The sequence below is a fragment of the Catharus ustulatus genome, chromosome 4 (genome assembly GCF_009819885.2).
Source record: "Catharus ustulatus isolate bCatUst1 chromosome 4, bCatUst1.pri.v2, whole genome shotgun sequence".
NCBI lineage: Eukaryota > Metazoa > Chordata > Aves > Passeriformes > Turdidae > Catharus > Catharus ustulatus.
In genome coordinates, this window is record NC_046224.1 from 55,307,153 (window position 1) to 55,329,926 (window position 22,774).

The following is a 22,774-nucleotide window of genomic DNA, read 5'->3' on the forward strand; positions in this document are numbered from 1 at the left end:
GAGTGAATAGAATTCACCTTCATTGAATCTTCAGATGACACCAAATGAAGGAAGAAATGGATATTCTGGACAGTTAGGCTGCTGTTTGGGCAGCCTAGATATGCTGAAGGAAGAGGCCAATGGGAGCTGTATGACACTCAAGAAGGACAAATGTGAAGTGCTACCTGTGGGAAGGAAGCACCAGTAGCTCTGCTGGGACCTGGTGGGCAGCTAAACATGGGCCCTGTTCAGCTCTGTTCCTTGGCAGCAAGAATGACCAACAACCTTCTGAAATAGGTTAGCAGGGACACAACTAATAGACCATGGGAACGTATTACATCCAAATTTTCAGCAGTTGTTTGACCACTTTTAACTTTTACGCTCAGTTTTGGTCCCTAGTGCATGAAAAGAGTACAAGAACTGGACCAGTTCAGCAAAGAGCCTCTGAGCTATTCGGGCACTGGAGCCCTTGTCATTTGAGGAGATGCTGAAGGAACTGGGCTTCATCAACTTGGAGAAGACATGGTTTGGGAGAGAATCAACAGCAGCTCACCAGTACCGATGAGGAAGTTAGCAAGAAGGTGGAGCCAGGATCTTCATACACAAGAGACAATGAGCCTAAATTGAAACGTCAGCTTTAGAATGGTTAAAAGGAAGGACTTTTTACCTGTGAAGACAGTCAGGCAATGGAAGAGGTTGCCCAGAGGCATGCAGCCTCCATCTGAGTAGGTTTGTGAGACCAAATGGGATAAAGCTCTGAGCAGCTGTCCTGGTTTCAGCTAGGAGAGAGTTCATTTCTTCTCAGTAGCTATTACAGTGCTGTATTTTCAATTCAGAATGAGAATGGCGTTGGTAACACTGATGTTTTGGCTTTTTTGCCAAGTTGACTGTCCTGAGACAAGGACTTTTTTCTGCTGCCAGTGAGGAGGTGCACAAAGGAAACTGAGAGAGCATAGATGGGGCAGGTGATCTCAACAGACCAAAGCGATATTCCACACCACAGAACATCATGCCCAGTATAAAAACTGGGGGAAGTTACCTAGAAGGGGAGCTGGTCTGAGTTTGGGAATGGAGGTCTGGCATTAAACAGGGTGGTGAGCAGTTGCATTGAGCATCACGTACTTTTCCCCTTATTATTATCATTGTTTTGTGGAGGCAGTTAAGCTAGGGGCCAGAGATCTCTTCCAACCTGGATTGCCTGTAGATGGCAGCATAACTTAAAGTAGGAAAGTCTTTCCATTTTTACTGAGTAAGAATTAATAATAGAAATTGATTTTTCTTTATTGCATCAGCTAATTAAATTTTTGCATCATTTTCCAGATGATGCTAACAGCTAAGTATGTTAAATTTCCCAAGCTTGAGAATTATAGGAATAGGAAAAATAGAAATAAAGCTCACATAATTTCAATGCATGTATTAAACTGTGGTAATGAAGGATCCAGATAATTCTATACCTTTAAAAAGAGGATTACTCTGTAAGTCTGTGTGAGTAATTCAAAATTTGATCCTTAGATTTTTTTTTATATGCGTAAATCGACTGTTATGCACACAATAGCTACAGAGCCACTGGAGGTGTCTTACAATGTTTACTCTATTACAGTGCTTGCTCCACATCTCAAGTTTATGGTATACAGGCAAAATGATGGAACAATCCATTTCCCTGCCATGACCCAACTGAGTCAACTTTCTTCTGTCTTTGCTTTTCAGTATCACCTTTCTGTCTTCCACCTGCCCTTAAAAATCCCCCCATTTTGGAAAATTATTTTTAACTTAAGTAATTTTGGTACAGCGCAGTTTAAAAAGGGTTGTGGTGTCAGCACAGGCGTGGTAAGGTGCTCCAGTGCAGACAGGAAGCTGTGTGCAGTTACAATGACCAGAAGAAATAAACTAGCACTAAAGTTCTATTTAAGGAGACCTTTGTGGTCATCGTCCATGTGGATGAAAAGAGCCTTGAAAACCGTCTCATCGCATACACAACTTGAATACAGAAGGCATTAAAAGTTGAGCATTGATTTGGAAAAACACAAAAGGTCAGATTAAAAGTTTTTTGACTGAAAGGCATGCTATTTCAAAATAAAAGATCAGAAGATGGTGTTGAAAGAGTGCCCCTATAATCATTTTAGGATCATTTGTCAGTACTTCTATTGGGTACTAAAAAAACCCTAATCTTCTTAAGCAAATCATTCTTTCAGCAACTTTAAGGTGAAAGAGCTAATTATGTGTGCCTATAGGTTAAATTCCTGAAGTAGAAATGTTCTACCAGGGAAGTCAGGTTAGCTGTTAGAGTGTTTATATGATAAACATATTTTTTTACTTTATCTTATTTATTTGTAATTCATTCTCTTAACCCTAGCAACTATTTTGCAGGGCTTATGTGCACATGAATAGCTGAATTCAGGGAGTTTGTATGAGTGCAATACTCAGCTTCCTAAGTATAATCTATGTAGGTAAAACATCTGCACCCCTGCATTTAGAAAAGAAGATCATTATGCACTGATCTGAATTTAAGGAAAAGATTCATCTCTCATTTTACTAAGCACTTCTATTGCTGCCATCCTATTCTGATAATCCTTAAAGCAATCACTACTACTAATGAAGAGGGGTTCCTGATTCTTCTATCCTTAACAAAAGGGGTTTTAAGTTCAGTTGATTTTTTTTCACCACAGATGATAGATAATTGGCAATTTGAATGGGAGAAATGCAAATGTTCTTAGTCTGTGAAATCCTGTTACTTTTAATTCCCTACAAATTTGACAACTACTATGATCCTCAATGAGAATGTAGAAATTTTCAGATCTTTCAGAAGGAGATGGCTTAAAATTGCATTCCTATCATGAAGGCAGTTCAGAAGCCAGGTAGATGTGTGATTATTGGCCCAGCTCACTCATTAAAACTCCATTAACTCCTCTCTTAGTGCCAGTTGCTGTCAGCTGGTGGTTTGACCTCCTACACCCTGCTGATGAGGACAAGCCTCCTTTCCCTTCTCTTGCAGAACTTCTGCCTGTAATAGGTACTCAAGGCAACAAGCTGAGAAATTTTTAACACTTTCATTTCTTTTAGTCTGAGATTGTGTCTTGCAGCATATTGGTTCAGATCTATATTCTTTCTAGGGGAAATAAAAGCAGAAGGTGAGATGCAGCTGCAGGCCAAGCATATTTGTGTCCACATGGAGAAGCTGGGATCCAACTGAGAGGCTGGTCGTTTGGAGAGTCTCAAATCCTACACATAGGTTGTTCTGTTGAGTATGTTTCAATGCTCTGATATGTTCATCTGTTTCTGTCATACCAAAAAGCTTTCTCAGGTAGACATCATCTGGGAATGTTGTCTTTGCAAGGAAGGCAGAATCAATGAAGTCAGATGTTCACACCATCAGAAGCTAATATATTCTGCTTCACAGAAGTCAGTCCTTTATATTACAGCATTTAAAATTTATTTTTTAGCTTATATAGAAGTGCTTCTTCCTGCTTAGGACAGTAAGGTTTTTAAGACCATTTAGAAATAAATTATTTTAAAAATTGATTCTGTCTTCCAGAATGTTCCTGCACTTAAAAACTTTAAACTGCTTACTTCTGACTTCATTTGATCATCCTTGGCTCCTACATTTCAATTCAAGGGACAGTAAGGGGTTCATCCCTATCCCATCCCTTTGGTATCCAGCTCTACATATATATGAGTACATCTGGGTATGCTTTCCAAATGTATCTCTTAAATGAGGTGCTTAGCACAACCGTGCAGCTGTGCAATCTCTGCTCCTGTGGGAGGCTATTCCATACTTACAGTATTTGTTGTCCTTCTATTAGCTATTACTGGTTTTTAGTATACCCTTTTGAGATGAGTGAGCTAGAACTGCACATAGTTAAGGATATATTTTATTTAATCCTTATTTTGCTCCTAAAAGTCTGATAAAACTTGCTAAAACACATGAAGTTGGTCCTTGGAGCAATGGGAACATCTTCCATCCACCCTCAGCACAGTTTGAAATTACTGGGGAAGGCAATACCTACCTTCACCCTAACCTGCCAGCAGATGCATCAGATGCTGTGTTAAGCCAGGCAGTTTTGGTCAGGTCATCTAGCATCTTCCCTTCCATAGCTTGGATGACAGCTAGCCCACAAAGACAGCTAAAAAGGCATGCCTTTCTTCCTATGAGAAAGAAGTTTCCGGAAGGAGACATGAAGTCTTTCTTCTAGGAGTCAGAATGTGCTTCAGATTCAGCACTGAATTTCCCTGGGTCCTGAGGGCCCGCAAGTCTGATTGGTCCTGACACTCCTTGTGCCAGATTCCCCCTTTCCTGCCCATGGTGTTCTGCCTGATGCCTGGGACTGGGGCTGGGCCTGGCCCCATGCCCCCTGGCCATCCTACACCTGTCTGGGGCAGTGGAACAGGCTCTGGCCATGGCATGGTTGCCTGACAAACAAAATACAGTAGTTTCACGAATACAAGCCACACGGAGTATAAGCCGCACTTCCGGTGCCTCGACAATGTTGCTGTCTTTGTCAATAGATAAGCCGCACCCCGAATATTAGCCGCACTTTCGTTCGTCGCGAGAATCTGTGCGCAGCTTTCACAAATTGGCCAATTAGTAACAGGATCGCGGCATAGCGGGGTTTACTGGCTCGGGGCGGGGCCAGGAAGGCTCGGCCCGCTCATGGTTGCCGACGGGGCCGGGTGGCCCAGCTCAGCGCCACGGCTCGGTGGGGCTGGCCGGGTGGTGCTGCCGCCGCCGCCGGGCTCGCTGGCCCCCCTCTCCCATCAGCACCGCCCCGCTGCCACGTTCGCTCGCCCCGCCGGCAGGGCTGCCGCCGCCGCCACCACGCTCGCCGGCCGCCCCTTCCGGTCTGCACCGCCACTGCGTTTCCTCGCCCTGGCCGGCACTGCAGGCCCCCGCACCGCCAGGCTCCCCCACGCTGCTGGCCCCGATTCTGCTGGGCTTCCCCCGCTGCCAGGCAGCCCCACTCGCCGGCCTTCCTGCTTCTGCCATGCTCCCCTGCACTGCTAGCCCCAGTTCTCCCGGGCTCCCCCGCCCTGCTGGCCCGGGCTCTGCCGCCCCCCCTGCCCCGCCATGCTGGCTCAGGCTCAGCCGCCCACCCCCCACACTGCTGGCCCCGCCTCTGCCAGGCTTTCCCACCTCTGCCGGGGCCGGCCGGGCTCCAGCTTGGCTTGGGGCTGCCGCGGGCTCTCACTTCCGTGTTGGCAGCTTTTAGAATATTGTTCATGTATTAGCCGCCCCGGAATATTGGCCGCATTTCCGGGTTTCCACCAAAATTTTGGTCAAATTGGTGCGGCTTGTATTCATGAAATTACTATATTTTCTTCTTCATGAAACTCAAGTTTCAACATGCATCATTTATGATACATGCTACAACAAGGCCATATAATTAATCCCAACATTTCCTTTGTAAAGCCACTTTCTTTTACACCTTGCAAATAATGCTTTTTAGGTAAATAGTTGACAAATTCTTAAACTGTGTTACTTTAAAAATCCTGAAAAACTACAGGGCAAAGTTCACCATCTCACACTGTCCCTAAGCCCTAAATCTTGGCTAGACACCTGATACAGATAGTACTTATCTCCTACCAGCAAGTCCAAGGCAAAGAGTAGTTTTCTGTTTCACAACATTTTCACAAAAACACACACTCAGACATTTTAGTAATGCCTCAAACAGCCCATCAGTTGCTTATTGTCCCAGAATGATGTATTTTATAATGTTACTGTGAATTAACTCTTGTCTATTTGTTTTTCCCAAGGGGAAAAAACAATATACTCCATCAAATCATAAATCTCTCTTAGAGATCAGGAGTCCTCTATCTCTCCTTTATTCAAAGAGCCTCTCAGAGCAAAGCTAGGGAAGTAAATCTTGGGATGGGTAGAGCAAAAGAAAATTTTCCAGATATAAAGAAAATCTTTGGGCTGGATGCTTTCAGCAAGTATGTTAAGTTAAATGTGAAGGAGAGATTATTTTGGGGCATGGGATGGCTGCTATATGAGAAGGGGTTATTGCTAAGATTGATACTCTGTGGAGTGGTGTTAAGAAAGGCAGGAATGGAGAGAGAGATGATCTGAGAAGGAAACAGTGCTTGTAAAAAGAATGATTTTGGGAAATGAATAATACAGGAGGATAAAGTGAGAGATAAGAAACTGTGTCTGTGTAAATTGTCGTCACCCCATTTCACTCACTATTTCTCAGCATATTTTCAGTGTATCAGTTCAGAGTTCAGAGTTTTACTCACCCACTGTTGCATCCGCTTGAAGGAACCAAACCAGTCGGTTTCTCAAATAGCAGTTCTGTTGAAAGCTGGGTGGAGATTCTTGTCAGCTTGACTGGCAGGAGCCAGCTGAGATACTTCAGGGAATATATAGTACCATGGGGTGTGGGCTGTCAAGGAACATGCTGATAAAAGGGCAGTTTAAAATAAAAGACAATCTAATGGAAAAAAAGCATGATTTGGGTCTATCTCACAGTAAGTGCAGACTCAGTGTCATTATAGTATTCAAACTGGCTCTAAGATTTTATTTTATCCTCTTTCTTTTCAAAATAAGCCAAAGAGTTTGTTCTGCTATTAATTTATAGCAGATTTTTAGTATTTTTAAATCAGAAAATAGGAGAAAAGCATTGTATCAACCTTCCCCCTTCTCTCCACATCATGCATTTTTATTTTACCCTGAATTCTTAATTTCACCTTTTATTTTAAGGCATTCCTCTCTCTGATGCTGAGAACCATCCTATGCAGCAAATTACTTGTGCCCCACTAAGCCAGAACTGTGACCTTTTAATGTCAACCATCCCAGTCAGAGGACCTGCCATGGTCCTTCAGTGCTCATCCCTGCCTGTCCCTGCCCTGGGGATTGTCCTTCAGCTCTGCGTCACTGCACTGGCATTTCTTTCCCATCTTGCTGGTACAGAAAGAGCTCTGTAAAGTAAGACTGCAGGGCAGAGGTCCAGTTTCACTGTAGAAACATAGGTTCATAAAGTCACTGCCTCATTTTTTGATTGAGCTCAGCCCTTCAATGCTTGAGAGCTCTCCAATACGGGCTCAAGAGTGTCAGAGCAAGAAGAGTTGTGCCCAAAACTTGTCTGACTTGAATTTACCCAACAAAGGCCTTGGCAAGCAGAAGAAAAATAAGTTTGCAGAAGATTGGTATATTGTCTTTGGCAAAGCAGCTGGTCTACAGCTGATACTTTTTCCCCTGAGGACCTTTTTGATGCTGAATCTGTTCATGAACTGTGAACTGATTTGTTATCTTCAAAGGACAGGTTCGTCTTTAGTGCTTTTAAGGCTTAGTTGAGCAAACGGATGAAGTGCTATTCCTAAAATGCAGTAAAAAGAGGTGCTCTGTTCAGAATTGAAAAAATTCTAATGAATTGAAAAATGAGAATCAGGTGAATGAGAAAACTTCATCCTTGAAAACTTCTCCCTCCTGCTCCATATATTAAAGCAATGCAGATGTAGAAGGTAAATCCCTTACTGTGTGGTACAACTATGTTTTATGCTGTGGTCTCTTTGGCTAACATCAGGAAATAATTGTAAAAATACTATATCAAAGATCTTTGCTTTGTCACATGTAGTGTTTGCTTTTTAACATCATTTTCTTCCAATGTTACAATGCTGAGAAAGGATACATGAAAAGAACCAATAAGCATTTCTGGTGTCAGAACTTCATCTGTCACTGGTGTTTATGAGCCTCTTTAATGTTCTTCACTCTAATAGATGAGCAATTTTCTGTGCCTTCTAACACTCCTGTTTTCAGACACAAATTTGTACAGGTAGAACAATTCATAGTTCAGTTTATTATCAGCATAATTGTCCATCCAAGATAAGAACATCACAAGAAATTTGATTCGAGGATTTAAATTGCTTCTAGGCATTAGGAGATTTCCAGCCTGTCATGTTTTTAACAATTGAGTAAAGAATAATATAGCATATTGTGCTGAGGTTCTTGTTGATAGACCATATGTGGCTGTGAAAGAATGTTGAGGTAAGATCAGAGCCAGACAGACAAATTCACAAAAAGTATGTGTGTGGGAAGGGCATTTGATTTTACATGCCATGGAGTCTAACCACAAAGGTTATCAGAGAGACCTGTGTAGGCAAAGCGCACTGAAACAAGGTGTTCAGTCTAAAGAACTGCTACTTTCCAGAAATACACATGGAGGAGAAACTGAAAATTGTGTCCCATTCCTGGTGTTCTGTGTTTTAAAAAGCACATTGACACATGCTTTCTATAAAATGATGCAATATGCATTCCTTATTCCAGAACATCAAATTGCTACAATTCATACAAATCAGATTCCAGTAGAGGCTGCACATACAGGCACACATATATCATGCACACTTCAGAGCATATCTCTGACCTGTCTCTGGTTACCCAGAATGTCTGAGGCAGAAGGACTTTTCCAGGGCTCTTTGTTAACTCTTCATGGCAAGATCTCTGCATTGGATACCTACATTCACGTGGAGCTGCTTATCTCAGCTACAGACAGATCATTCTACTGGAGTGTAAAAATTTGCATGACAGTACTAATAGGAATCAGAATGTGGACATAATTTACTGCAGTTTTTTTCATTTTAATGGCTTAATTATCTATAAAAACAGAGTCATTCAGAGTTGAAATAAAAACAAATCTCTACTAATAGACTCTTGAAATTAATATGGTTCTTTTCAGGGTTCATAATTAGTACATCATACAACTTTATTCCATAGATGGTTTTTTTGTATCTCTTGGTAAGCACAGTAGACTAAACAGAATTTACTAGATGTACTAGAATCACTAGATTATTCTGGTATATTTTAGTGGGAATTGTGCAAAAGACTATCTTACGGGGTTTTAGATATGATATAATTTAATGGATAAAGGATGGTTCTCCAGGGCAAAAAACTAGTAGGAATAGAAATAGACAGAAACATGAATAATTCCCTTTAAAAACTGAGGTATTCCTGATTCAGAACTACTTATGAAAATCAGGCCTGCTTGAAAGCCATACATGAAGCTAACTGCAGAGACCTCCCAAAAGAAAAGAAGGCTTGGGTATTCTAAATGCTTTAAAGTAGAGCCAAGCTCTCTTTTACCCAGTTCATGAGGGTCAGGATATTCTGAGCCAAGCACACTTACAGCCCCATCCACTAGCAGATACCCTGAGGCTGGCTTTTTCTAAGCAGTTATAATGTTCTCAGCCAAGCTACAACAGAGTCCACAGTAAATAATGTGGGCAGTTCAGGCGTGGCTTTCCCAGCCTCCAGCCTGCTTTTAATCCTGCTATGTGTGTAGGGAGGTTATGTGTGGACACAATTTGCAATTCCATGTTAAGGAATTTTTGGGGTCTATGCCTGCTTTTCTTAAAACCCAAGGAAATTGCTGGCTAGAAAGTGCATAAAAAAATATTATGGTAGCAAGAAGGACACTGAAACTGACATTTCCTGTGCAACCTCAATTCAGTTTTCTTCTGTGTTGCTGTTATTATACAGCCCTTTATTAATTATTTTCCCACAGGAAATGTGAAGGATGGATAGAGTTCTGAGGAAGACTTAAGAATTGTATAGTGAAAGAGGCTTTGTGTTGTGATCTGTTCTTATGATGGAGGGATCCATAGAGAAAGGAAAAATGGTCTTTTGTTTCAGACAGTTGAATACAGAATTGTAAAATGTGGAACAGCAGCAGCTGAGTTCTGTGGGACTAGATTCTGTCCTTGCCTCCAGTGTAAAATTCCTGTGTAGGAAATTTGACAAGGCATTTACCCACAGATTTTTTACAAATGTGTCCTCCCTTTTCAGGAAAATTTTTTGAGACCCTATCTTCTACAAAGTGTGAGCCATGAACTAAAATTTAAAGTAGCAATACACTGAATTTCCCTTTTTTGAAAATTCAATGATAAGGATCAGATCCGCCCCCCCCCCCCCCCATTTGGAGATAAATGATTCTTTCATTTTCTGAAGTATTTGAGAAAAATTATTTACTGTTTGTGAGGCATATATGGTACTATAATATAGTGAAATGGTAATAAGGAAACCAAAACATCTCTTCAGAGCAGGGTTTTAACTCTTGCATGGAGCCTAGAGCTGGGCATGGAATGCTAAATGTCAAAGGATGCTTTTCATAGCTGCCTGTCTGATGTTCGTGGCTGTTCTATCCCTGGGTGAGACTACAGATTAATGGGAACAGAGTATAGAGCAATATTATTAAAGTTATTTCCTAACACACTGTCACAATGGCGTTTGGTGGTATTTTCTAACTCTGAATGCTTGACCTTGAGATTTCTGATGTATTTTCTGAATAAGCACTGATAGTCACAGTACCTTAACTTATAAATAAAACATCCTGAGGCATCTAAACAGTGCAACTTTTTTGCATATATGATCTCTTTTCAGCAGTAGCCCCAAAGGAGTAATTTATTTTGATTGAACAAGCATTTGTTATTCAGAAATACTCTGAGAACCTGATCTAATCACCAGCGATGTGCTAAGTATCACACTTGTTCACAAAAGGTGATGGAGCTGACTGTTATGATGTGGCTCTCAGGTCACAGTTTAAATTTTGTGAGTGTGTATAGGAATTGTCTCAAAGAAAACATGCAGTCATAAGATGGTAACTTCATTTGCTGCCAATTTGAGCACCAAATATGCTGAAATTTCTACATTTTTCTATTGTTCTGTAATTTTATATCCAACTGCAGTATCTGTTTAGATGTATTTTAAATTGTTAGAGATACTTGAATAAAAGTGACAGAAGCAAGGGGAGCTAAACGCAGAGTTCTGAGGGTAAAAACACTCTGCCATTGCCCTTTTGACTCAAATTGTGTCTTTGTCAAGCAGAAGGTGATTCAAGAGAACAAGAACTCCTGATTTAACTAAATTACAAGATAAAATGAAACAGCAGGTGAGGAAACTTCCATCATTATGGAAACAATGCTATCCCTTGTATGTACGCTACAGCTGTCTAAATCTCCAAATGAAGGTATTAACTCAGATCAAAGATATTCATACAAATGGAACGGGAAGGCCAAAACTCAAAGCATTAAAGCAGGTAACTATAGGCATTGACAGCATAATGGTTTGTATTTAAATCAGCAATAGCACTGGTATCTTGTTTCTGCGGCCTATGGCACCTTTCTTTCAAAAGGGTTTTCTGAAATATCCAGAAAGGAGTAATTTCAAGTGGTTGAACCACTGGAAGGCAGACATAAGGATTCAGCACGCAGACTGCAACAGGGTGTCAGGTTCCTCTGATGGGGCTTTGAAACCCATCCCCTTCTGTGAGAAACACAAAGGATGACCAGCAGGCTTTGCACTGGGACTTAGCAGATGCATGCTCCTGAGCATTTCTGCTGTGACCTTTGGCAGCTCTCCTAAATATCTCTCTGTGTCCAGCATTTAATCTTTCAGCACCTGTGTTTCCCCTCTTCTTCTGTGTTTTGGAGGAAAGCCTCAAAAAAAAAAAAAAAAAACCAAAACCAAAAAAAGATGGGATATAGAATCAACATGAAATTTCAGTCCATTTAGCATTAAGAGCTGCTGTAGCTACAAACTCCTGATTTGCATAAGGTGATCGTTTTGAATGGGAAAGTCAAACAGTAACTGCCACAGAAAGAAAAAGGAGAGAAAAGGCAATGAACATGTCAGTTCTCTGGGTTTGTGCAGTAGATCTGCAGATAACACTACAAATTTATGAAGGAGAAGGAAATCATGGCTGACTGAGCAAGCCCCTGATCCAAAAGTGGATGATGCAGTTAACTGTGCATCTTAATGGAGTTGACTCAGAAGATAAGCATTGGCTCATGCTTGACAAATTACTTTGTAAATGTAAATAATTTCTTATGTTATGGATAGCCTTGAATTAATTTGATAAAACATTGATACTATTTTCAATTTTTAATTATTGAGATTAATAGAGATGATACTGAGCTGTGTGGGACTGCACAACACAGAGAGGTTGTTCAATCAAGCCTTTGGAGCACCATATGCCCTGCCTGAGTGCAATCAAGTACCTCAAAATGAAGTCCCTGGAATCCTAAACTAGAGGTGTTTTGAAGATCCATGTCCTTTGGTACTCTGGCACCTGATTTGGGGCTGTAGGGTGACATATACTGGGCTGGAATTTGTTGTCTATAGTCTGCGTAACTTCTTCCATCATGGTTTCTACATGGTTGTTTAAAATCCATGGATCAGCCATTCTTTTCCTTAACATACTTGCAGAAGACAAAGAACTGACCTAATATATTTATCCTCAACTTGAGAGCATTCAGATCCAGAACTCCTCTCCTAATTACTCTAGGGTGGATTTATCCTCTATTTCTTTGTGAAACAGTGCCACTTTGCTGATAAACAATTCACAATTCATTGTAGTAATAGATGGCAGCAAGAGTGAGCACAATTTTGTAGACTGATGACAAGATATTCTTCTGGAAGAGAGGATACCTGCTAAAAAGATTGCTTGTGATTTTCACTCAGGAATTATTGAATTACAAACAAAATTTATTGTCTTATGGACAGTGTGGGAAATGAAGCAAGGGGATAGAAACTGTCAGACTAAGGGCAGGTCACCAGTTTTATGACTTGGTTAGCTGTAATGATGGGAATGGACTGGTTTATCATCCAACAGGATTAAAAGGAGACAAAATCATGCAAAAGAAAATGTAGAAAGTAAACTTAGGAATAAAAAATAAATCATCGTCTCTTCAGAAAGATGTTAGAAGTCAGTTTTCTTTGGCATTTACTTAATGCAAACCCATTACTTTGTGGAGGGAGTAGGCGTAGGTTAAAGGCTAGTAAGTTCTATTCCCACGTAAACTTAAAGCAAGATAATAGAAATCACATACTACAACTTTTTTACTAGCACAAAATCCTTCATAATTTTATGACAATGGCCATGGCATTGCATTACTGGAAGAACTATTCTTTCCAAGTATTGGTCTTCCAGTGTTTGGCAATCCAACATCAGGGCATCAGGGCGCCCTGCCAAAGCATTGGCACACTTCAGACAGGCTAAGCCCAAAACAAAGACATGCTTCAACAGAAGCTCTTTTGACCCTGTCTTCCTGCCAGTGCTGCAGTAGGTAATTGATAAAAGGTCCAGCTTTGTAGCAAAAGTCAGTCTTCAGTTTTGGCTTTAGTATCACCATTATCCAGGCAACATATTTGAGAATCTGTTAGGAAGTCAGCCCAGCATCCATCAGGGAAATGTGAATTTACTCAGCAGTGTGAGAACTTGAATATAACAAAGATGATTGTGCCCTCTTATGTCTGAATTTGAATTCTAGGATCTGTCTTTGAAAGATTACATATTCATCTGAAGTTTTGCACTGTAAAGTACAAAGGTTCCTAGAGAAGATATTCAAACCAGAAATGGCAGTAAAAATGCATGGTATACATGGATACATAACAAAAGACTGATACTGCTGAAATGATAAATAGATACAGGAATATTACACCACTGCTGAGGACATGGAATAAGATTTCTAGATTGCAAGATATAGCAAATATGTACTTCAAACAACCACCCACGGAGCTGCGATGTTTGTGCAGAATGTGACCTGCTTGCTAGGAAATTTCTTGTAACAGTTTTGGATTTAATTAGGGGTGCAAAGAACAGCTGAAAGATTTGCACACATAAAGTACTCCAGCAGAAATATAATGGAAAATAAAAATATCATTATTTTGAAACCATGGAAATCTTTGCAAGATTAAAACCTATGAGATAGCAGAGATCATGAGCAAATATTGCAGGCAGCTGCAAAGAAAGGGATTTCTAAATTCAAAACTGAGGAAACGCATTCTAATTCTGCAGAACTGGAGAGATTTTCAGTCAGTTTTCCTTCATGATGTCAAGATTAATATATTTTTTTGTATCTATAAAACCTCACAAAAACTACCCATTTTGGTAGCTCAGATGCTGTATGGTCTCCTCCTTTAGTACAGAGGTCTGCACTGGGGAAGAAAATGATACTTGACCTTTATCTCTGATTGAGAACATTGTTCTTAGCTTAAGTCTTGATTTGCTCTCATGGCAATAATCTTGAAGTCACTGTGGACTCAGGCCATTTTTTTCTCTCCAAAACCCTCCCTTTGAATGAATTTCCTCTCACAAATTTCAGAAAGTTGATTAATAATTCTTCTGTATCTCTTTGCTTCCATTGTTTTGGTCCCATTGTTTTTTTTTTCATTGTCCTCAAATCCTTGGTCTGTAAATGTAAATGGATTAAGAATGTTGAAATGAGATAGTTTTATGCTTTTAGAAAATATTTTTTTCTACTGTGAAAGCACACAATGGCCTTCCTTACCAAGTATGAAAGAGGACAATGAATTATCATAATATTTATATATTCTTATAGCATAAACCCTACAGATTATATGTATAATGTCTTTTGACAGACTAGGAGGTTGTCCCTAGTCAGCACCTCTAATCTGCAAAATCTTTTTTTTTTGTTACTTAGAGAAGGGCCAACCCCTGGGAACACAATCACCTTGGATGCCAAAGTGTGCCCTTGACTCCTGCTGCAGGTGCTTGCCTGCATCATACCTGTGATGATTTTTCTCTTCCAGACCTCCCACATAGCAATGTACTCTATCTTCTTCCAGTTCTTCATGCTACAGCAGGAATGTCGCACGAGATATGCTTCCACATAATTTAGTTGAGAAATACCCAACTAGTAGCAAAATGGTGCAAGATGCTGCCCATGTATCCATGCTGCCATAATCACTGAAAACTGGGGACAGCTGCTTTTCCTAGGGAAGGTGAAGGAAAACAAGACAGAATGACTTTGAGCGAATTTGCTGGAGTTAGTTTTCTTCTATATGTAACTTTCCAATATTTTTTTTTCCTGCAGCTCACTCTCTAAAATGTCAAGGATTTATTGCTCTTTAAATCTTTTCTCTGGATTTTTAATTTTAGTAAAATGTTATGGAAAGAAGATAATATCAGAAGAGAATCAAAGTTCCAGAAAGTGGTCATACAGATTTGTTGATAAAAAAATATCATAATTGCATCAGAAAACTTATAGAAATTTCTTAAATGACCACTATGAATGAATTTTTCAGTGGCCAGTATATTCAAGATACCAAGATCAGTGGAAGAATGTTTTCAGTCATACTGATAATAAAAAAACCCCAAAATTAGAACACTGTGTTTTCCCTACTGTGACTGATTATGTTAGTGATTGGAAAAACAGAAAATTTTTGTGATGAAATTATATTAAGTGATCTTATGGGAACTATGTTTTCTGCTGTAATATAGTTCTTGCAAAACCGCTTTTTAAATACATTGTGATTTTGGCATATTAAGCCTTAGAAGATGTATTGGTTCTATTAAATCAATTTCTGAAGTGCCCCTAAGAGTTCTCTCCAATTTAGGAAAAATGTCATCTAGAAATTTTACACTCTGTTTAAAAAGACACTGAAAAAGATCTGACGTGAGCAAAATACCTTTTTAAAATCTGCCTTCTTTTCCATAGGAGGTGAGGGATGGTTAAAAATAATCACTCATCAGTCATCTATGCTTACTCAAGAGGTCAGGACAATAATTCAGCATGCATTTAAAGCCAGGAGGAGAGACCAAAACCTCACACTTGGCAGCTAGAACATTCACAGGGAGGTAAAGGAGCTGTGGGTTCTCTTCCTATTGCCAAGAACTATGTACAGCTTTCATTGACAAAAACACTGAAACCATGGCAAATTAGACCACAGGCTCATCCAGCTCCATAACCCACCTCCAACAGTAGCAGGTGCCCAAGGAGATTAGAAACAGGCTAGGAATGCAGTAGTAACTCTCCAGAATACTTTCCTGCCTGCCACCAATTTGTGGATGAGGATATCACTTGTCAAAGACACCCTTTTCTTCATTTGCCTCAACTGAGATGTGTTTCCTTTGTTCACTTTCCCTGGAGAAGCTGGAGACTTTTATCAGCAGCAACATCTTGTGGCACCAAGTCCTCCAGCTCCACAGAGCTGTGAGCAGTGGGAAGAATGAACTCCTTGTTTGCTGTGAGCCTCTCTCCCTCATCTGAGGCTTCATAGTTCTGTACTAGAAAAGGCAACAAACAGTCATTCCCTATTCACCTTATCTGGGCCTCCTAAAGTTTTGTTGTCCACATCCATATCACTCCTTGGTCATATCCAGTCTGAAAGTTTTTGTCTGCCTAGTTCTTTCCCATCGGAAAGTTGTTCAACAACTTTGAAGATCTTTGTTATTCTTCTATGACCTTTTCTTATTTCAGTCTAGTCTGAGCAGAGCTAATTGTCTTTGGTTGGCTTTAATTCATCAAGAAAACAAAAATTAGCTGTTGTTGTTCACTGCAGATCTAAATATCTAAGAAGAAAGGAGTTCTACCCCCTTTTCCTGCCTTCCATATAGGCTTTCAGCTTTCATTGTTGTTATAAAAAATAATTAGTTTCTTTCTAACCAGTAAAATAACATATCAGTTGGTGTTTAGAACTGCATTGAAGTTATCCATTCCAAAAGAAGTCAACTGTTGCCAACAGTAAAACATCATCATTTACTTTTATTATGTTTTAAGTTATATATTCTACTTTCTTGCAGTAGCATTTGCTGATCAGCATTAAAACAAAGAATTAATGCAGTAAAACAATTTACAATAGCAGAAAAATTATTAAATCCCAAATATTTTTTTCTGTATTTCAGCAGAAATGAACATAATTTTTCCAGCATCCTCCTTGAAAGGCTGTAACCCATCATTTTTAAGATTCTACATCAGGATGCCATGTAAAAGGCCATGAAACTCCTCCTTGTGGCTTTATTTTCTTTAATTCTTAAAAAAATGCTATCTCCCTTCCCTACTTTAGGCATCAGAAGCCCCAGACTGGTGTCTCTGGAGTGTCCATTATGCAGCCAGGGCCAGGCAGGCAGGCAGCAGTGGGATGGGGACAGGCACCACTTTGCAGGTTTGATGTTGCTCTGCATTGTCTCTGAGAGGACCAAGGGCCAGACTCACCACCCTGAATTACACTCTGGGAAACAGATGCTGAAGCCTATGATTGCAAATTTAGCAGCTGAGAAGTTTTCACATAGTTCAGCACCCAAGTTCCTTTTTGGATCTAGGTCTGTCTTAGCATGTAGAGTGCAGGGTAACAGTTACCACATTCTTCCACAGGAGCTTTGATGTATGTCTTGCATCCTGCTTAGCAAAGCATAGGGAGTGGGAGGCTGCCTGGCTTTAAAGCCTTTTGAACTATCTCCATGTTTAACTCTTTTTTGTAAATGTTCCAGATATGAAACAAACCAAACCAAACAAGTGAACAAAAACAAAACCAAAAAGATGCAACAACACCCCCTGCCAAAAGAACCAAAAAAGCAAAGAACCTAAAGAACCCTGTAACAAAACCCTATCTTAAAAGGAAGGATAAAAAATAGCAATTTATTATTTCAACAAGTGAAAAACATTGGAAATCAAAGAACCAACTCAATTTTGAGTAATATTAATGTTCTTTTCCTCTGATACTGCCTTTAACTCTTGATATATCATGCCTCTGAGGAAAAGTGGTATTTCAGAGGCTGGTAGTAATTATTAGATAAAGGTTGCAATTGTGTGCTTACTTGCATCCCCCCTCCCCAAAAGGGTCTGACTGTTAAAACATTCTCTGAAGAAGCTGTTTCAAGCTTTTCTGCTATGCTAGACTTCATCCATGGTGATTAGCAGCCTCTTTCCTTTGAAGATTTAGTGCAAGCAAACTATACTTCTGTGACCTTTCATTTATGTTCTGAACTCTGAAAATTCTTGCTTGGCACAAAAGAAGAAATGCACTTGCCAACCTGACAAAAGGAAAAGAGCTTTCTCAAATGGACAGATATAAATCAGGAAGCAATTCCTTATCCTTGCCTATTTAGATATTCACTTTTTCTAGCCCAGGGAATATAATTTATCTTTAGAAACTGTCATTCAGAGTTTGCCCTCACAGTTGAGCCTTGAGCATGACACATCAGAAATTTGTTTTCAGTTTATGGCCCTGATTTAGATGTGCTGTAGAGCCTGGTCAAGTGACCAGTGACAAGAGTAATCAGTCCTAACAGAGATCAAAAGATTGACTTTTAAATCTGAGTCACTGTCAGGATTCTAATCTGAACTGGACACTCTTTATAGGTACAGATTCATGTTCTCGTTATGCAGACAGAATAGATCAGATAAGTTGTGTTGTTACTTATTTATCTCCAGCCTGTATCCCCTATGGAGAAGCTCCAAGATGACAGGGTCCTACTTAGCATTGGCCTCTTAAAAATAAACCTTTTGGTGAAGAGTCCTACTTAAAATCTCTCTGGTGCTATGCGTAAAAATTAGGTAGTGCCTTTCGATTCTTTACATGTTTTTTCTTTCCAAACTGGGCTGTACTGGTGAAAAATAAATGCTTTATCATGTGAATTTGTAGTGCCCATCATGGCTGGAGAGTGGAGACGAAACTCTGACTCAGGCAGTGTTCTTACTTCTCAAAAAACACAAATAATAAGCCATGGCTGCAGACTTCAATGGAAATAATGTTTTTGGAATATGATGTACCCCAAAGACATTGTAGTATTGTTAAAGGGTACCAGGAAAGATCACAATGCTCCAGAAAACAATCCTTATGGCTGCAAATTTTACATACTGAACCTCTGGAAACTGTAAAAGTTCATCTGTAAAATCTGTGTCTCTTGTTTTCTGAAGTCAGAAAGTTGACTTAACACCAAATACATCACTGAAGAGAGATTGCTGAAATTAGATGTTTTATTTCCAGGATGCAGTTACTGGAAATGTAGAAGAGTTACTTGTGATACATAGAGGAGCTTGCCTCTTGCCATAGGCAATCCATGTCCAGCTCTCTGAAAATGCATAACATACCACCTCTGATGGGTAACCAAAATAATTCCATAATTATTTTCATTTTGGAAGAGCTTTGTTTGTGGAAAAATATTTCCAAATATCTACTTTACTTTTCTAAGGTCGTGTTCCTGTATGATGACACATGTATTGAATCCCTTTCTGGGGGTTTTGTAAAGTTTGTAGTTGATAATTATTTTCTATTAACCTGAATAAGTCTTGTTTCCAATCTCTAGTGTTGGAATGAATTTAATTTTTCACAAGTATTTGTGAAAATAGTTTTATTTTCTATCCTCTTTGGTGATTTATAAATATTTCACAATTCCCTGTTGTTATCTACATTTTTTTTCCTTATGGAGAACCAGCAGCATACTACAGTTAATCAATTTTCTTTGACTATTCATAAATGGATAAATCATATAAATTAATTCCATCTGACTCATCTAAGAGAGAACATAAGGCATAACTCAAAATATTTCCAGACAATTAAGAGGGTGAAGATGCTGAAGTTCAAACACCTCTACTGTTTGCCTCCATTACAGAATTGAGTTTAACCGGTCCAGGCCAGTCCTGGTAGAACTAGTGCGTGAGAACATGCAGGGAGGTTGGTTAGTGTGGTTTGATAGATAATATGCCTTCCTCTCAACAACAGACACTGTCCTTTCTTTCTTAAAACTTCACTCTCAAAAAATAATGCTGTGGAATGATAATTCTGGTCTAGCAGGAAATGCTTGCTTATGATGTTGCAGCTGGTGAAGAAACAGTCATTTTGACAAAAGAAGAACTCTGGGAAAAGATTTCACCTGGTAAGGTAGAAGAAGATTTTTTAAAAAGTGAAAAAAACATGAGATAGGACTGGAGAAAGAGAGTATAGAGAAAAAAATTAACACTAATATTCTGGAGTGAAGTGACATGGAAAAGAAAGGAACAAAGAGAATGAGCTAAAGAGAGAGCAGGATATAAAAATCAATGTGTAAATGTTTTGAAAGGTTTTTCAGAGGGAAGACATGGAAAATAAAAATACTAATGAATAAAGGAGATTGAATCATGTGTTCTGTGGTATTTAGAGATCAATTTCATGCAACATGATGAAAACCTTTTATTTATAACAGCACACTCTGCTAACACTTAAATAAGTCTGAGCTGATTCCATTAACATCAACAGCTTTCTATGTAACAGTTTTCAAATTAAAAAAAGTCAGAAAAGTCAAATGACTCCCCTGGAATTCATGAGATGTGCAGCCATATAAACTAAAAGTAGAATTCAGCAAGGCCAGTTGAGTCAGTGCCAGAAATAACAATTTTCTGTGCTATTTTGGGATTAGTGTCATAAAGATAGGAGGTTTGTTCAAACCTTACTTTGTGGTGTTACTTTCATCATCCTAAGAGGTATTTAAAAAAAAAATAATTGCAAAAATACAAAAAAAAATCAAAGTCTGACAATTTCTGCTAGTTATGTTTGTAACAAAATCTAATATAACATCTATTAATTCATTCTCACTCAGCTAGGTATATACCCTCACATTTGAATATATAAGCTACTTTTTTCTTCACATTTTTTAAAAATACTACTCATAAAAGATATTCATGTGTACTTTTCCCATGTTTTCCTTCTGGGATCAATGGTGCCCTGAGGGTTACTATGCTCAATTTGTCTTTCTTGCTGGAGATTGCTGCAGGTCCTAGAGACCATCCCTCTGAAACGGGAACAAAGGCAACATTTGAGCATATCCTTTCTAATTGAAGCAAAACAGTGGGAAAGAAAATTCCAGGCTCTGGGGCTGGGGTGAGAGGCTGGAGTGTAGAAAGAGTGTTAACTTCTCTTTATACCCTTTGATACACAGAACAGAGATAAATAAAGAGCAGCTATTGTCCAACAGATGTACTCTGAGCTAAGCCTCTATCAATCCAATCATCATTGCATTAATGAAGTGGGATAAAGAGATTGCCCTGAAAAAAGCACCATAAGTCACTTTTCCCAGCTCCCTAATAATTTCCTTCCTTGGTTTTCTTTTATTGCAGTGGCCCTATTATTAGATGCCAAAAGTTCAGAGGATTTGGCAGACTGCTGCTACCATGTGGCAGCCCCCTTTGGTGCGCAGTAGATACGTTGTGGGTTTACATTGTGTATGTCCTTTCCACATGCTTGAATCGGAGGACTCTTTTTATCCCATGCAATGCTGAAACACTGCCACACAACTGCAGCTGGAGCCCTAAAGAGCACCATCAGCTTGAAGGCCAACCCTCAGAGCAACTTTATTGGGCAGCAAGGAAAGATTTTAAAAAGAAAGAAACCAAAAAGGGCAACAAGCATAGCAGACTTTTTGATTCCTTTTATCAAAAGTGGGGTTTTCCAGTAGGGCTGTGGATTTCACTTGCCAATGGCCTTTATTATTTTGCCAATGGTAAGCACCTGAAATATCTCTGATGTGACTATTAAAGTTCTATTCAGTATATGTTAGATTCTATTACTATAAGAGAAGATGAAATCAGCTGTTTTCCAGACCCTGCTTGGAGGGATCATTTGACTGTTTGCAGCAAAGTGACAAATCACATCCATTAACTGTAAGAACTTCAAGTGAGGGATTTTCCATCTTATAATATATCTATTTAAAAAAAAAAAAAGGAAACTAATAAAGGAGACCATTAGGAAAATTATAAAAACCTATTCTTATATTTTGTAATAGAAATACTTTAAAAGTTGAGAGCAGAAAAGTGTATGAATCCTTCTCTGAAAGACAATGTATTTACACTTTAAATGAGGTTGGTAGACAAATCCAGCTGTTGGCATGGATAGATTTTTATTTATTCTATTATCATCTGGAGAACAAAATACTTTGTGTCAGAATTAATCTCATGTATGACTGGAATCTTCTATTTTTGTCTCTACAGTTATTATGAATTTAATCTTTAAGATTGAAAATAATTCTGTTTGCAGTTTTGTTGAACTGAAAGAGGACTTTTGAAAAAGTGATTTTTACCTAAATTAAAGGGTTTCTTGTTCTTACTGTGTCCTTGTATCTCTTCAACCTTGTTCTCATCATACCTGAGTAAATCCAGTTCCCCATAGGCATGAAATCTATTAAAGAGTAGCACAGTCAGGCAAGTGCATTCTCTGAGTTTCCTTCTGTCTGGAAGAAACAGCGACTAAAGGCAGACTACAAACTTGAATACAGGCTGAAGGTGTATAAAGTCAGATTTTAAGGGGGAAAGTATAAATTAAAATACAATGCTATAATTTCTATAACACAAATTATAACACGATGTTAAAATTATTTCTGAACACTTCCAGTGATTGAATCACTTGACTCAGCAGAATTTTCAGTGTCATGAGCAAACATTTGACACTGGAAAATATTTCTGAAACAGGAGTTATTAAGTCAGATCTATTTTTGAGGTGCTCATGTCATAGAACTCAACTGTACCTCCATAAATGTTCTGTAAAGAAAATACCTGAGTAGACAAATACTGGACAGACTTAATTCTGTCTGATTTTTTTTCTGAATCCTGTTCATGCTGAGGATACACAGAACTTACTGCTTTACAAAATTTTACAAACTATTCAGTTTTAATCTCTATCATAGCTAAAATATGGTCAAATTGTATGAGTAAATATTTCTCTTTTTCCTTTAAATAAAAATGAAGATGCCATGCCTGCAATGTACTGGTAGCCTTCAACTCTCTCTGAAGTTGGAGAATTCTCACTTAAAGGAGTGGAATTGGAATAGCTGAATAGAAGCTCTGCAAGAACAGTCTAAGAAGATGATGGGGTGGACTTTAACCTTTGTTAAAGTAGTGCAGTCCTTTACAGAGTCATGACTGAGATCAGAGTCTGACCTGCAGAGTAAGGAAAACACTGTCTGTCATGGTGGGAGTTGCTTGGCTAGAGGCAAGTTGTCAACACTGGCAATAAAAGGCAAAAGGCCAAGAAAAAATTTAGTTTCCAGGGTTAAAAAGATTTAAGAAAGGTCTAGAAAAGCCCACGGAGTAGAGAGAT